General features: G+C 40.1%; 1 long non-coding RNA gene across 1 annotated transcript; it reads left to right on the forward strand.

Moving 5' to 3' along the window:
* Nucleotides 1-896: 896 nt before the first annotated feature.
* Nucleotides 897-14,947, forward strand: LOC142772003 (uncharacterized). Its single transcript, XR_012886232.1, has 2 exons — nt 897-4,919; nt 7,814-14,947. It is a non-coding gene; the product is annotated as an uncharacterized LOC142772003 (long non-coding RNA).
* The last annotated feature ends 1,249 nt before the right edge of the window (nt 14,948-16,196 follow it).

A 16,196-nucleotide genomic window follows, 5' to 3' on the forward strand; every position in this document is an offset into this window, starting at 1 on the left:
CCAACGCACGCGACACACAGACGACGTTTACCGCTTACAGGCGCAGTCCCCGAACGGCGTCCGACAGCATTGCAAAAATATAGTGATTCACAGCGTACCGAGAATCGCCCGCCGAATCACAGCCACGCAGCGCACATTGCTTTAACCCCCCTTCCCACGAAAAAACTTTGTCCGCGCGTAACGTCCTTGAGCTTAGTCTACAGCCTAATGAATTCAGACACGCCAACAGGCTCGCTACGTTAATAAAAACTCACTTATCTACTAGCTAGGAAATCCTTAGTTCACAACGTTATTATACTATAGCGCTCCCTGTGTTAACCGTGGGAGGAGCCGACGACCCGAGCGGAAGCACAGCAGCCTGGATCGGGCGCGCCGCGGCCTTGGCCGGAGAAGCAAAAAACAAATCGTCGACAGCAGAAACATCCAACTACCTTTTTAGTTTGGCGAGCACTCGACGGTACGAAGCAGCCAGTTCTCTCTTGAGTATAGTGCATCTTCGTAACAAGCAGCGCCGACAGAACACGAAAGACAGCGCAAGCACATTTTGAACAACATGAAAAATTGACTTAAAACGCTCTGCTCACGGCAGTTGTGGCCTCCAGGAAGATTCCGCCATTTCTGTCCTGACGCCACCTATCCGCATTTGCGCACATAATCTTTTACATGATAAGTAAATAGATTGTTTCTGCTTGAAATTATAGTACAAGAAGTGAAAATGGGAGATGCTCCAGTGTGTATTGCATTGGATATTTCATAACTTTGAAAAAGAAAAAAAAACATGACTCGTATTCGCGCGAAATATAAAATGTCAGAGTGTGCGCGAATTTTGAAACGTTTGCTTGCTTGTGTATTTCTCATACGGATACCTTGTTAACATCTGTACATTGATTGAGTGGTTAAGCTGGCTGTTAAATACAGTGTTAACATGGTTGTACATTAGTACAAATTACAGGCAGCAAGCAAAATTCGTCACAACAAAATAAGCATACCGGTTGGCAAACGTTATTTTAGCTCTTTAGTGAATTAATATTTAGGAAAAGGTTTTAGTCAAGGCTCATTTCAACTTGCTTTGAAGAATATTACTATGAACAAAAGCGAGAAAACGTTTTTAATGTTATAATAATAGAACGTCAAAATCCATAGCCCGCCATAAAATTGGTAACACGTGTGAACTGATACATTGTAAGATTAACAAATATTTGTACAACACAAAAACTATTTTCTCTACCACGCTCTTGTTGTTTTGTATTTATTTGCATTAACAAATGTATGATTCATATATACTGTCATGAACAAAGTTTTGTTTGCAGTGTTAGGCGCAAACCAGGCCGAGAGCTCTATATGCGTAAGTCACAATCCTGTTGTAGCTCTACAAGCTGCGTACTCCGCCATTGGATAGTGAGCTTGTAGCGCATAGCTTGGTCATCGCCGGCCGTGAGGCGACGAGAAAAAGGCCGCAAGAATGCCAGAACCAGTGCAGAACTTACGTTCAGCCAGGTATTACTGCTATTCAAATATCCGTTACTGCAGTGGGGCTACTAATGAGACCATGGTGTCTAACCAAGAGACCTCTAAAAGCTGTTAGTTATGCTCTATGACCACGTTACTCACAAATTTTTGTCGGCGACTGTGCACCCAATATTTGTTGCTTCCTTTTTGCACCCTAGTTTCCACTCTTTTGATGTCCCTACTGAAACGTTCCGTATGAAATCTTACGGAAAATATATGGACTCCGTAACATTTCCTTATGCTACATACGGAAAAAATATGGAGTTTTATGGAAATATACGGAAGTTGTATGGCATTTACGGAAAGCTTCTTATGGAGTATAAGGAAGGATAAGGAAATTGTATGGCGTATACGGAAAGCTTTTTATGGAGTATACGGAAAGAAAAGGAAATTGTATGGCATATATGGAAAGCTTTTTATGGAGTATATGGAAGGATAAGGAAAGATAAGGAAACTTATGGAGCATACGGAGAGTTCATGATGGAAGGATAAGGAAAGTGTATGGAGTGTACAGAAGCTTTCATAAGGAAAATGCAGAATGTAAGGTCTTACGGAAATATACAGATTTTGTAAGGTGCTTACGAAAATGTGCAATAGTGTATGAAAGGCATGTGGATTGTTGCAAAAATGTGGAAACTCTACAGTTGTTGTCACATTTTAAGCAGGAAATCCGAGCTCTATAAAGTTATAAATGAATGCACAGTGACATATATAGTACAAAAGAATAATGCAGCCTAGTCTGTGTTGTCAGTCACCGCTGTTCGCCCTTTTCCAGAATGAATAACACTTCTGTAGATGACCAGGTGCTAAAGTCTGTCACACGGAAAATGTGTGATTCACAAGGAATGAAAATAACTGTCATTTTACTTGCATGCTGTCACACGAAAACAAATCAAGCAAAAAAAGCATAACTTCAAGGGCTCGTTTTTTGGTAGAAACAATAATAATGAGAACTAAATTCAATGTGAATGAACTTGTCAATAATAATGAAACTGTTCTCATTAACAATGGCAAAGAGAAATGTCATTTTAAAATATCGGCCATGAGCTTAGCTCTCCTGAGCACCGACAAAAGAAATGAAAATCTATGAAAACTAATTGCATGTAGCCTAAAAATAATTCTTTATTGATAGTATATGTTCCTACAATATAAATACAGCTATACACAACTTGCCACAGCTTCACGACAGAAACGAGGTAGGGGCAGAGGAAGTGGTCAGAAAAATAATTAAGTATGAGAGCACAACTGATATGTACAAACACATAATGGTGCTTATCACTGATGCACGGATGGTCGTGTATAGAGCTGGGTCGTTTTGAGATTGTCAAAAGCATTGTTTCAGACCACCATGCAGATTACGCTTCAATTGTAGTGCTACATAAGACACAACTTATGGGCCAGCTTTAATGAATAAGAAGAAAATAGGTTAAACAAATGCTTTAATATATATCATATCATGGCTGCATGGACGCATACAAGCTATGTAAAGCGCAATAAAGTGAGGACGCATGAGCTTCTCTTGATGCTTCAGTTCTACATAGATGCTTCAACTGTGCTGCAAAGAAATTTAACAAATGTCTGTGTGTGCAACATTGTTCATTTTAAACTATCTATATGTATACATAAAATTACTACTGCGAGTTAAGCTACGTAGCACTCCATAACTCTTCCTTTTATTAAGGGCAATTTTTCAAACAATCAACATTATTCATTTTCTGTCTGATGACTTCGTGCCCGCAATTCTTGGTTTGGCTCGATCACAATTGTGCAGCCCTTATTTTGGAGGAATCAAAAAACATCAACCAAAATATATTTTGGAACTGCTTCTCGGTGATATTGCCTTCCCTCAACTGCCACAGCTTGAGATGAGTCATATAGCAAGTCTCGCGCATACCTAGGGCCTACCCTTGAAGAAACTGGTCCGGCTGTGAAATGCTCAGTTTTTTCTCAAATAAATTTTTTGGTTTGAGTTTTTTCACTTCTCGAGTCCCTTCACAATCAATCAGACCCATTGTTCCCCTTAGTCCTTGATTTTGTTATATTATGAAATAAATAAAAAAATAATAATGAAAATAAAAATCATAATAACTGTTGCGCAAAAAACACAGTCCCACATACGTACTTGAACGCAATATTGCTTTTATTTTGTTTTAGAACCTAAGGCATTAGAAAAGATAGCAGTACAATAAAAACGTTGAAAAAAAAAACAAAAAAAATTAAACTTCGCGGGACTCGAACCTGCGCCACTTAGTTGTGCTCGCGTACGTGAACTGAGTGCGTTAGCTTGCTAAGCTATTCGCGCTGAAGGTAGCTTGGCGTTTAAGTTATGTATGTAAATTTGCTTTTTATACGCTATGTGTTGGTATATTTATGTACGATATGCGATCGTATCTATTGTTGTGTGCATATGTTTTGGGATTGTATATACGTCACATGCTTTTCGCATGTCTTTCAACTATAGATTGCTGCACCGCCGCGGATGAAAACAAGTATTTTTACACCCCCACACAAGCTTGAGCAGTTGAAGGTTGTTTCCCGGGGCTCTTGCGATTGAGTCGGCCACCACAGGGAATTAGAGTTATACGCCATTAATCCCTGCATCTAGCTGTATTCCACTTAGTAGCTCTATCGCTTGATGACAAATCGAGCGCGGGGCGCGACGCTATTGCGCACGACCATGCCTCGCGTAGCGGCGACATCAGCTGATTGCGCCGGCCGGCTTGCTTCGATTTGCTTCAGAGCAAAGAAATGTCATACCTTGAAAGATTGCGTACTGCACTATGTCAAAATGTTACTGCTTTGTAGCCATCCTATGATTCATTGAGAATTGATAACTCTGATATCACTACTGTAGAGCTTTGCGTCGGCGACACGCACCGAACGTGAAACCGCACTACGTCTTTCGTAGAAGCAGTAGGAGGCTGTCGTCTGCTAGAACAAAAACAAAACAAAGACCTGCGAAAATACTCATAAGTTGTAACTTGTTTTTTGAATAACCGTTTATCACTTTTAAAGTTATTTTGCCAGATAACATACATTTTTTTTCAGTTTATAGCAGCGACAGATGTTTTTTTTTGTTTTTCTCACACAGCTATCCAAGTCAAATCCATTCACAGCTAAAGCCACATGTTGTTTGTCTTCTTTGTTTCTGTGAGCATGCCGTTTTGGTGCGTTCTCATGTGTTCGCGCTGCTACGCACGAGAGCACGAAATGTTAAATTTACGCAAGGAAGCGCCGTTCCTCGTTCGTGTGATGTGCTAAGATTGCGCCCTATTCCCGCGGTTGTCCGAGTGCGGATCAAGTGCGAGTCGTCCAAGGAATCGGCGGGTTGGGCGGGCGCTCGAAGGACTCCGAGGTGACGGCTGACGCCTGTGGTCGCTTCCCTCAGGACAGTGTGAAAGAAACTAAAGGTAAGGGGGACACTTTTTTATGTAGACCAAGTATGCCACTCAGTGCAAGTGTGTGTTGCTGCACTCGAACCAGGCGTCGCGAAACGGCAACCTTACGTGCCTTTGCGAGTGCGGTTGCCGATTCGCTTTGACAACGCTAACGCCAGCAGAGCCATGGCGCATCGGCGCGGCCTTACTGGAGCTAATTCGAGACAACTGCGGCAACGTGCATGTGTATGGTGATCGATTTTTTCATATGTGCAATGTAGTGAGGAAGACGCACACGGCGCTTGCTACGTTGTTGATTAAACGAAGCCTGCAGTGCCATTTCATGCAAAGCAGCATTTTGTTTACGTTCGCGGGCGATACAATTTGTAACTTGGCTCGATTCACCTAGCCAACCGCCTAAGTGGGTTGATTAGCATACGTTCACGGTAGAGCGTTATTATGCCCCTAAACAGTGGCGTGTGCTTGTTGAAAGATATAATGTGTGTGCCTAGTGTAGAGAGAGAGAGAGAGGTGTTCGTGCAATCTGCATGTGTACCTGCAAGACGCCTTTGCTTGTAACTAATAATGTACCGGCCAGCACCTACATTGTACGCCTGACTTTGAAGAAAACTTGCATGCACAATGTGAGATTTTGTAATCTGCCAGAGTTGCTTTTTATAAAATAATACACTGCCAGCATGTTCAAAATATGTTTCACTGCTGCGTGGCAGGGGTGCGGTTATCACGCTGTTGTGTAGTTGCTGATGCAAGCACTTATAGTTTTGATGCGTTAATATTTCTCATCTAACTCATCAGGTGTTTGGCTGTTTCAGCACAAACAAGGCAAAGAGAGAAGGAAGACGGGTAATGACAGGACCAGTGCCGACTTTTGTTTGCAGGAGAATACCCATGTTGATGTATTTATTGTGACAGCCTTTCTGTGTTGCTTTTTTGCCCAATTTATGCAACAACAAAGTTGTCAGCAATATGAGAGAGAACACTGAAATTAGCTTTTAAAGATCATGGTGACTAAATGCCTAGTAACTCACAGCACAAAGTAACAACAAAAGACATCAGTATGATCAATGTGGATGAGTACAGTCTTGCATCTAAAAAATATATTGTGCAAAATGTTGCCTAAGTAAGAAACCTCTCTATGTTTGCAAATAGTGTGACGTCACTTCGAGCACCGTGCCAGCCATTTCCTCCCTCTGTGCAAGGGCTGGTTGGCAAGGAAGTTGTTTGTGACGTTCCTGATAGACCACCGAGATGTATGCGATTCTAAACCTGTAGCCTAATATATACGTAATCTTTTGTGCAGTTACATCGCTGCATCTGACACCTACAACTTATTTGCATATTTACATTGCTTCCTTAGGACCTAACACACAAACTTGTTGTTTGCATTGTCACTTCATGAATATCGAGCGGTAGAGGTACTGAGTATATGTGAAACAAGAATCTCTGCTTATTACATGAAGAAATATGAGGCCTGCGATAAAACGAGTTATACCTTTATTGAGCTTGCGTACTCGTCGGGGCGATTCATACATGCAGCTTCAGCAAATGGTATCTTCCAGCCCGGTGACCTTGCAATTTTTTTCTGCACACAGCGCAAACACCGAGATGTACCCACTCGCAGATGGTCACGTCAAGTGCATATTTACCTTGACTAAAATGTCGAATCAAGTTTTTTCATCGACCGATCCCTGCCATGAGTGCTAGTCTTCGTAAACAAGACACATTGTTATTGACACTGCACACACCACACTCAGTATTCTCACTTGAACCGATATTCTCAATACCTTTCAATGCACACTACATGCCGCAATCAACAGTGCACATTTTTGAAGACTATGCCGCTGTTGCTCGCACAGGCCACCACGTGTGTTCACTTCTTCAAGATAAACAGACAGCGTGGCAAATATTTTACCACACAGTTTACCACACAGCTGGATGTTTGCTGACACATACTACAGCTAATGTCGACATTGTAACGTGAAGTGTAAGCTTTGAAAAATTAAAACTTGCCCCAAACACCGCACGACTGTACCGGGCTGAGCCACCAGCGGGAGTGTTTTTCCAGCCACACCTTTTACATGTGCCAGTGACATCATGCTGTGACGTACCTCGGTAGGGGCCTATCGCTGCATACTTTATGTGAATGAGGGTCCTGTTAGTGAAAGCAGGCATTGTTGATTTCGTAACTTCTTCATGCCCAACTGGACCTTCATTTGCACAAGTTGTCTGACTGATATTCAGGCGAACTTTTGTGTAATAAATTATACAGTTGGCAGTCTGTGCTTGCCCCATACTGTTGTTACTGGTGTTTCTTGTTGTTACTTTGCACTGCTCATTACTACTCACCTACACAAACTAGCCTATCTTGCCGCTGTTTTGGACAAGATGCAGCAGGCAAGTGCGATAGTGTTCATAACTCTAAATTCTCGAGCAAAATTGATCGTTTCATATTCAGTTAGTTGCATTCATATCAGTACATTATAAGAAATCATTGATTAAACATGAATCCGTGTTCCTTTACATAATGCTCACAACTTTTATATCAAATTGAATGGTGTTTATAAAAAACATGGGTTTTAGCTAAACTTCATGCTCTTTTCTCGAAGAGCTGACAAAACCCTATTGCATGCTTACTTGCCATGAATTGGAGTGTGTTCTAAATACATTGCAATTCTTCACCGGACTGCCAGCACACTTCACATTGGGGGAACATTTAATAACCATAGATTGATTAATTAAGAACGGAAAGAAAGAAGCGGCAGGCCGGGATACTTGATATTGGCATCCGTTTTGCTACCCAGCGCATTATCATGCAAACTTCCTATAGAGTGGTTATGCGTCTTGCATGTGTATCTGTAAACCAAGAACTTTGGGTAGAACTATATTTATCTTACAAATGGTTGCAGGACTGTGGAGGCTGTAGGGCTGCTTAGGAATGGTGGAATCCCTGGACATGTGTTCAACCTTGCTGCATCAGCTCCTTGGTGTTTTCACGGCATCTTTACAGATGTGTTGGGCGAGTAAAGCAAGCAGGTTTCAACACAAGGAAAAGTATAATATGGCAGCACCTCTTGTGCGTGCCTTACATCCCAAGTATATCAAATATTTATCTTGCCTTGTGGCCTGTAATTTTTAAAGAGACACTTCTTTTTGCTTTGTATTTGAGTCTTGATGCTTCGACAGCAATGTATTTGTGTTTGACAGCAAGTGTTCTTGAACAAATAACTGATCTCAATAATGACAAAACACCCTTCATATTGGTCCTTAGCATAAGCTAGCACTTATCTGTAGCAGATTCAATTATTCATTTTTTGCTGGGATGATAATGGGCAAGTAGCAAAGGCAAGTTCAGATTGGAGTGGTCGGTGACGTCTGTTTAGGCTCTGCCATATTGCTTTGCAACCAGAGTTACTTGTGGCCACCTATACAATGAAGCCACATGACGTGCATTCTAAGTGAGATTACCATATCACATTTCACTGCATCTTAGTATGTGCCAAACAAATGCAGATATCATTAGCTTGCCACTATAAAGGGATCCTAAACCAACACAAGGTTGAAATTTAGTCGTGGTGTTGCAGCTGTGTATGACTCTACAATGGATACATAGCCGTGATAATTTGTCTATATGTGGTCGCAATAGTAATGTTACACACATTGTACGATATAAAAGAGGTCCTCGCTTATTTCGCTTTTTTTCGCTATGCTTCTTTCTTGTCTCTTCTTGCCATGTGCTCCTCCTCACTGTACAAGGAGCAAGAGCAGTGGGCATACAAACACGTATTTAAAAAAAATGTTGTAAGGTGAGCACTGAGAAGCTGAACACTTCCAAAAGGCTCAAAGAGGTAAAGGTATTGTTTTTTGCTACTTTTTGGGCACCCATAGCTAGTTGTGCTGCTGCAGTTAAAAAATAAGTGAAATGTTAAAAATTAATTGGAGATGGTTTGGCACCCATAATTGCAGTTACCTACAGAACTAGGTTTCAATGCGTAAGCAAAATCTGTTCACTCTAAATCAATCCTAATGATATCTGAAATTCAGGAAATATTCACAGAAAAGCTCAGGAAAAGGCTAAGTGGTTGCCCCTTGAATGTGAAGGAGATACCCTTCTTCTAAAAGGTCACTAGACAGTCTAGTAGTCTCGATATTACATGCACTATAAAATATACTGGTGTGGTGCTTTTCATGCATGTTATAATGAGAGGGGTTTTTAATAGAACTGTTGTCACTTTGCACTGCATTGCTAAAATTGTTCACATAGTTATAATACATGAATCACTTTATGCCTTTTGATTTTATGCAAATGGTTTGCTTACCCAGTCGGTTTAACTTGATCTGGATAAAATCATAAATGCTCTAAAATTTTTTTTTACTATACAGCAGGTTTATTTTTAAAATACGCGACCATTGATGTGAACGCAGTTGGTGGCGTGCTTGATTAATCCTTCACTATCACCACTCTAACTACACCTGCTACAGTGCATAGTGTGACAAAAGTAATGGTACTTAAGATTACTGGCAGCATACACTTTTATGTCTCAAAATAGGTTAAAAAGCCTGGTAAAAATGTGTGTACGTTTTTTTTTCACTCCAACTAAATATTCGGGTCTACTCAAAGTAGCTTCCACTCTTTTAAGTTCCTCAAACTTTTAGGTGTTCAAAAGAAGTATCAATGCCATATACTTTCTTTGTCAGCCTACCCACCACTCTAATAATGAGAATTACCCGACAACATTACTCAGGAAAATATAGGGATGTTATAAAAAGTAATGTCAATTCAATTGTCAAAAATGTCAACCCATTAGTAACTTGCCGCCAAGTTACGTTTTCGTTCACTTTTCTTTTCACAATTTTGTGAAAGTTATTTTTGATAACATCACCTATAGTTTGTTTGGCATCATTGTCTGCTAGTTCTCATTATAATGTGTTCAACAAAGACAACAAACCCTTAAATTTATAGTTCTTTCCTTTACTCATGAATCTGAAACAGTGAATCTCGGTAATCTTAGCGGTGTGTGACTTGTTTTTTTTTGATCAGTTGTGCATGTATTCAAATACATGCATTTAGGTGGGAGGGCGAACTATTGCCTCCTCCTGTGACTAGCAGATTTTCTGAGAATGGACAGATGCATAATGCTGCCAAAGAAGTATAGGGATATTGGAAGTAATCGTAACGTAATTGCAATCGTAATGTAATTGCCAGTAGGCAAAAAAAAAGGTGTCCCACACTCGCCATAATGGTAACAGGCAGCGCTGACTGACTCTTCCATGTATAATTGCACATATATACCGTACAAAATGGAAGAGGGATAGCCGCCATGGTAGCTCAGTTGATAGAGCATCGGACATGTTATTCGAAGTTCGCAGGCTCAGTCCCTGTACAGGGCAGGTTATCTTTTTTTTTCCTGCCCCGCCACGGTGGTCTAGTGGCTAAGGTACTCGGCTGCTGACCCGCAGGTCGTGGGTTCGAATCCCGGCTGTGGCGGCTGCATTTTCGATGGAGGCGGAAAAGTTGTAGGCTCGTGTACTCAGATTTGGGTGCACGTTGAAGATCCCCAGGTGGTCAAAATTTCCGGAGCCCTCCACTACGGCGTCTCTCATAATCATATGGTGGTTTTGGAACGTTAAACCCCACAAATCAATCAATATCTTTTTTTCCTTCTACTTTTCTTTCTTCACAATTACAACACTTCTATTCTTCTTGAAGATTTTCCGGTGTAAAAAAGGTACCTTATAATCTCAAGAGGCAAACAGAATGTGCCAGTGTACGAGTTAGCTCTTGTAGTGTTTACAAGTAAGATATGTTTTGAAGAATAAATCATTCTGCCACTTGCCTAAAGAATGGCTAGAGGACATGGCGCTGGATGCACTTTGTTATTTTTAAATCAAGCTATCTTGTATTCTATTTTTATAAATTACATGGGATACACATGACGGTATCACACACTTTAACGCCACAAAGATTATACAGTGAACAATGTTATAAATGCGAAATTGCATAAGGATAAGGTGAAAACTGCACCCTCAACGAAAATGTACAGAAAGCACAGGGTGCAGGCGTCATTTCTTCTGCCCGTGCTTTTCAAGTGCGAGCTGTTTTCACCTCGTTCTGACCAACTAACTAGATTGAGATGTGTTGTTATAGTGCAAGAGGATGCTCCACGGGAAACTAGGTTTGTCTTAAAGTCTGTGTGCGTCTTTCAACCTATATGGTGCCCGGTTCAAGAGTTCATGCAGACCAGATCGTGTAAAACAGGACCGTGTAAAATGGACCGTGTAAATAAAATAAAATGGACCATGTAAATAAACAGGATCGTGTAAAATGTCGTTTTCGTGTGCAACTGTAGTTGTGGTTGTGCTGAATGATCTTTTTTTATATACACTACATAACAAACTTGCTTCTTTAGAGTCGAGTGCATCTTCGGATCGATTGTAAATGTTTGCATATGCGAGGCCTTAAGTTTTATAAGAAATTCCTCAGTGTGCCACGAGGAAATGTGTGTTCAGCGAAAATTTGTATATCATTATATACAACTCCTAAAGCCTCGTCTACAACTTTATGCAGGTTGACCTTGAGCAGAAAACGAGGAGCGGCAGCAGCCCCCAGAAAAGAGCAAGCACCCTCCAAGCTCCCGAAGCTCTCTTCGACAGGAACAGCAAGGTCACTGTGTGGCACTGAAAACCATTGCAAGGAGTGCCTTATCAGTACACTGTGCTGCTCTTTCATCGCAGAAGACGAAGTTGACCACTCCAGAGGAACTTCACGCTGTGTATTGTGAGTGCTTCAGTGGTTTTATTTTTGTCCAGCCAGCAGTTAAGAAATCATGTGTCAGATTCAGCCAGGATGGCTAGAGGGAGTCAGGCAGGCATGTTTGGACATTTGTCTAGCCAAGTAGTGCCAATTTTCGCACTGGTCCTGTTGGAGTTACTGCCAGAATTACAGAAGCTACGTCACCTCTCTAAATGTACAGATGTGTCGGGGAAGATTAGCTGCATTAGGTTTTTCTATAACTGATAGCTGCCAACAATCTTCATTATACAGGAGTTTTGTTCCTCACTTATGGGTGTAAAGCCCTCTACAGAAAAAATGCAACACGTCTACTTCCAGAAGACTCCAAGGCCCTATTTTAGGTTTTTTCGGCTTGTATCATAAGCACCTCGTTTGGGGTGCATGAACATTTTATAAACATGTACAGCGAAAATTTTGGGTGGCTGGTCGTTTTGTCGTTATCTTGTTCCTCGCAGTATTCTTAAGCACGTTGTGCATTGCGTTGTCAATCTGGTTCATGTGCATAGAAGACATTACGAAGTTTCAGGCTACAGTATAAAAAGCCTGGAAGCAAGCTATCAATAATTTTTTAACAGAGTTGCTTAATCTGATACATGATACATCACTAAACTTTTGTGCATATTCATCAATGTAAGCTCGTCTTAGTGCTATCCAAAATGAAGATGTGAGTCGACAGATGGAAACATCTAGTGGGGTAATCAGGGTGAACAGTAGAAGTGCTTCAGACAGGCTGGCCGATGTTGCGATAGGAGGACCTATTTTTAGAAGTCACCTTGTCATCCTTAGCGTGTTAGTTTAAATGGGGTCAGTAATGACATCATCTATTGGTATAGGCGTGTGTGCCTGTTGGAAATGTTTGTCTGAAAAAAAAACCTATAACGCAGAAGAGTGCAGCCCTTGCTTCTTTTCAAGTTAGGTTGCGCTGATACAAAGTCTTCTCCTGTTGGAGGTTGGGGGTAAGGGAAGCAAAAAAAAAGATAAATGATAGAAAAGAAGAAAAAAGAAGAAAGAAAAGGGGAATGCAAAGTAAAAGTAGTGCTACACTGCTCCTACTTTGCATCCCCCCTTTTCATTTTTTTTCCCTTGTTTTATTTTTTCACCTTTTTTGTTACATTTGCATTGTCCCATCTAGTGCATGAATCAATGACACATGGCTTTGCTATAGCAAAGATGCCTATGTGGTGTTGGGTTGAACAGTGAATTGTACTTCATTTAGTTAATTACAGACTGATCAGTCTTGCAATAAGTGCTTCCTGTCTATCACCACACATGTTCAATTGAAAAGTTTGTGCTTGGCTCTTAGTATGCTGGTATATAGCTTGTCTCTTGGACTACTCAAAATGAATGTTATTTTGCTGCTGTTTATGGTAATGAATTTATCCAACATGAAAATATCTTGCCTTGTGAACTTTGTCGGACCTGCCTTTCTTTTTCTTTCCTATGCAGGCATTGTATGTGAGGGAGGCAGTAACAGAGAGGTGATAGCTTGAGCTTCGGAAGAATAAATGCTGGCAGTGAGGCAATTACGCATCAAACATCCCAGCCATTTTGCCAACCGTCCTAAATGTGTTTTGAAAAAAAATATTGTGCTCGTTTACTGTATTTTTCTGAAAACAGCAAAATGCTAAAGTATATCGCAGAGAACAAAATATTAGGCCACGTTGGGGCCTTCTGGACTTCCCAGGATGTCGTCTGGGTGTTGTTTGTAAAAAGTAAAGTGTTTCAAAAATACTGCCTCTTCTACACCAAATTCGGTCTTGGTATTAAGTAAAGGTGCTTGTGTGTAGTGCATGAAGCTCAGTAATATTAGTGCAATTTTTTCGCCACATCAAAAGCAAGGAAGTAGTTCTCTTTATATGGCAAGTTATATGATTACACTTTGTCTTAAAGTAGAAATGAATTTTTGAAGTTTTCTTATGATGGCTGTTTTCTGCATTTGATGTACGACAGCTTCCGTTCCGAAGTTCCCCATGGCCCTCAATAGGAGACTTCAAAAATCATTTTCCTCATTTAAACAAAATTTGTAATGATAACACTTGCCATGTAACAAGAACTGTTTATTTGCTTTCAACTTACATATAAAAGTAATTTTCAATTAGACAAACACACAGCTCAAATTGCATCTCAATGTGGACAAAAACGATTATATAGTGATATTTGTAATCTGGACCTAACATTATTTTTTTTCGTAAAATATAACTTCTGTGCAGTGAGTATTTGTGGCTCAAATATTCATACAAAATGCAGTATTGCCATACAAGAAATGCAAACGATAAACAGTTTGGCGGAATTCTTTAAAGCCTATGTAAAAGAAAAATTGCACTAATGTTACTTGACTTCAAATACTTTAAGAAGCATCTTTACTTAATATGTAGATCAAATTTGATGTGGCAAGAAAAAGCGGTACTTTGAAATTTTTCTCACAAATAACACCGGCACGACATTCTGCGAAATTCTGAAGGTACCCACGTGACCACTACTCTTTTCTCTTCAAAACATTTCTGCAAATAACTATTTTCAGAAGAGTAAATTACCATCATTTTTTAAACTATACATCTGTGATGGTCGCCAGGCAGTATGGTTTGTATGTTTGGTGTAGAATAGCCCAGTGCAAAAAACAACAAATGGCTGAGCATCCTTTGACGCTCGGGCAATTTCGAAAGCATTTGTTTGTTAGCAGCAATTCAGTTAAGCCCTTGTCTTTATGCTTAGGCCCAGAAACAAAACACAAGTAACTAAAGTAGTCCTAAGAGTCATGTAGTCTCACTGTTCCAAGGCTTGTGGAGCCTAATTTAGTGCAAGCTTCACCATTTTTTTAAAATTCAGATTCAACCAACAGGTTTTGGAGGCACAGTGCATTTTCAGCTAACTTGTTTCACACCAGTTACTTAGATAAAAAGCGGAAAGTAGAGGTAAAAATACCATTTTAAAGGCATTGTAGGTAATAACAAAAAGGACTGCTTTCTTTTTTTGTGTGGTGCTTTGCCTGAACGCTGTGCTTTTTGTGGTATAGTTCATTGTCTAGTGAACATAGGCCTTAAAAACTAACATTAGCCATGTTGAGGTCGATTTCTTGGTTATAGTCATTGGAGACGTATAAATAATTATGACTTCAAACTTGATTGTTCTTTTGAAGATTTTTTCCTTGCATAATGATATTTGAGAGTCTTAGTCAATTTTGTTATAAGAAAACGTGATGTCATAATAGGGTCACTTTTTGTAGAGTCGTTCAGTTCTACCTTACCTTTTACATTCCTAATAGAGCAGTTATTTTCAATATCGGTATTTAAAATGGAATGAGCATGCTGTATGTAGTAAGCTGTAAGCACTTACAAATAGCACATGCAACCAACTTTTCTGTTGGCAGTTTATTTCTGTTATTCTTGATTTATATGTGGGGTTTCACGTCCGAAAACCACTATATGATTATGAGAGACACCGTAGTAGAGGGCACTGGAAACTTCGACCACTTGGGGTTCTTTAACGTACACCCAAATCTGAGCACACGTGCCTACAGCATTTCTGCCTCCATCGGAAATGGAGCCGGGGTTTGATACCGCGACATGCGGGTCAGCAGCCGAATTACTGTTACTCTTGCTCCCCTATATGTGTGCAGTTTGGTTATAGTTATCTGGCTTGCACAGATTTTTAATGGCACCTGCCTGGTCCTGCTTGCTTTCATGGTGATTTTAACCTTCATAAGTTGCTTAGGTTTAACTCTCAAAATTGTTCAAGATGCCAATTTTGTGCACAAACTGTATAGTATAAAGGCAGCAGATGTACATGCACACACTATTAAATGAACACTGAGAGCTTTCACTTGCAGTTCCTAAAGTTTTACTGTGCAGGAAGCGTTTAAATAATCGATTATCTAATCGTGACAACCTAGTTATTTGCACTGTGATAAGCATGCTGTTTTTTTTATGTGGCAGAACTAATTTATACACTCATTCCTTCTATTATTCACATATGCATAACATGAAGGATTGTGTGCCTTAAATTTTCAGTTTCATTCTGTGTGTTATAATTCTTGTGCATGTAAACTATTGTGCTAACATGTGTCTCTGACATTATTTGTGCCAATTATTTTCATTTCCAGGTGCCTATGAAGGACAATTAAGTTCTATCGCAGTGACCTTCGAAATTTACAGTGGTGCCGGAGCCTCAAGCAGCATTTCGCCGATCTCCACAAGGCATTCATGAGATAAACACAGCGCCACACTTTCACAGTGCTATGATTATTATTTATGTTTAAACATTTCGTTCTAAAATTGCTGTTACATTGTGCCACCATCCTGTGGCTTAGGTGGAGCTCGTGAAATTGCGGTGCAGTCACCTCATTTGTGTACGATCAAACTGCAATGTCACTATTCATAGCTGGAGCATACAGACAAATAAAAAAACATTGATTGTAGCAGGGCTGATGTGTATATTAATGCTTCTCTATTTATAATAATAACTTTATAAGTTCTTTAAGTCTTGCATAGAACACTGCATTA

This window comes from Rhipicephalus microplus, chromosome 9 (assembly GCF_043290135.1).
Source record: "Rhipicephalus microplus isolate Deutch F79 chromosome 9, USDA_Rmic, whole genome shotgun sequence".
Taxonomy (NCBI): Eukaryota; Metazoa; Arthropoda; class Arachnida; order Ixodida; family Ixodidae; genus Rhipicephalus; species Rhipicephalus microplus.